Here is a 1,549-nt window from a genome sequence, read left to right as displayed (position 1 = left end):
AAATGCTACTATACAACCAACCCCTGTGAGAGAGGTTACATGCAAAGATTATGGGATATATGGATGCTTCAAAACCCATCATCGACACTGACAAAGAAACAACTCCTAGCTCAGTGTTCTAACATCCGTGAACGGCAGCTCCTATCACAACTAGAAATTGATGAGGTACAACTCACATGCTGCAGCACGGGGGAGTCAGGACAGCAGGTCAACAGGTAGATTTGATCATCATCAACCCAACACTAATAGATTGAGTCCCAATCCCCAATAACAAGCCCACTAAACGTAAGGGCGGCTGACCTACGACTGCAGATCATAACCAAGCTGGACCCCCTAGTACGACAACCAAGACTGCCAAGGCTGAGTGACAGAGTACCCTCTGAAAGTCTTCTAGAAGGTATAATTGCAGCACTACATACTATCCCTACTAGAGACATAACTGAGACCAATGAGCTGATCTACGCCACAGCTGCAGTGATCCTAGAGATGCTTGGCTATAAGATAAACACCACTGGCCACAAAGACCATTACCCCCCATGGAGGAGAAGGCTGGAGGTCAAGATCTAGTGCTGAGGTGGGAGACTCTGTCCATAGCAGAACAATCAGTTGTATACTGCACAGATCTGGCCTTTATGGAACAAAGCCATCTATAGCCACACAAACATCTGTAAGAATGTGCTCACAAACATCTGTAAGAATATATATCTATATATATATAGATATATATATATATCTATATATATATAGATATATATATATATATATATAAATATATATATATATATACATATATATGTTCGTGTGTGTGTATTTTCACAGGCCCGTGGAAAAAAACTTAGCAGCCTCTGGCTATAACAGTTCAGCAAACTGTGGCATGTGCTGTCATCCCTGTGGACATGCGAAAGCACATCGGCCAAATTTTTGAGTAAGTGGAGATAAATGCAACATGCCTGAGCAGAAACATACTTGCCAAATGCTGAAAAAAAAGAAAAAAGAATGCGCTCTGTTGGAGTGGTGACACTACTCACCACTCCAACAGAGCCCATTCTTTTTTCTTGATGAGCAGAGTCAGAAACAGTGAAATTTAAAGTCGTTAAACTTAACTAAATTAATTTTTTTTTTTCCCTGTGGTGCGAGTGGGGGCACTAGGGAGGGATGGCATAATTGAGATTGTGAGTGTTTTTTTTTTTTTTTTTTTCCTCTCCCAGGTTGGTGTCCCAACTGCATCCCCTCCCAAATACATCTCAAGTCTCCGCTAACTGCGGAGCCCATTCCCCCCGTCCTGCTCTCCCTCCTATGTTTGGTGTCGGGGCTCGCTGGTGCACTGGTGGGGCTCGGGGTCTGGGGGTGGATGCCCGGGTGGCTGCCGGCTCATTCCTGGCGGCCTCTCCGCTGCCCCGGCCGGCCGGGGCCTTGCTGGGGCTCCTGTCTGGGGGTTGGGCATCCTCGGATCCCTGGGGCCTGGGACTGGATTCGCTTCGGGGTGGGGCCGGGTGTTTCCTGGGATTGTCGGTGCAGGTGCCTTCGTTTCGATGCCGGTTCCTGGGCG

Source organism: Cyprinodon variegatus, unplaced genomic scaffold, assembly GCF_000732505.1.
Source record: "Cyprinodon variegatus isolate N-32 unplaced genomic scaffold, C_variegatus-1.0 Scaffold222, whole genome shotgun sequence".
Classification (NCBI taxonomy): Eukaryota; Metazoa; Chordata; class Actinopteri; order Cyprinodontiformes; family Cyprinodontidae; genus Cyprinodon; species Cyprinodon variegatus.
Note: the sequence above shows the minus strand (reverse complement) of the source record.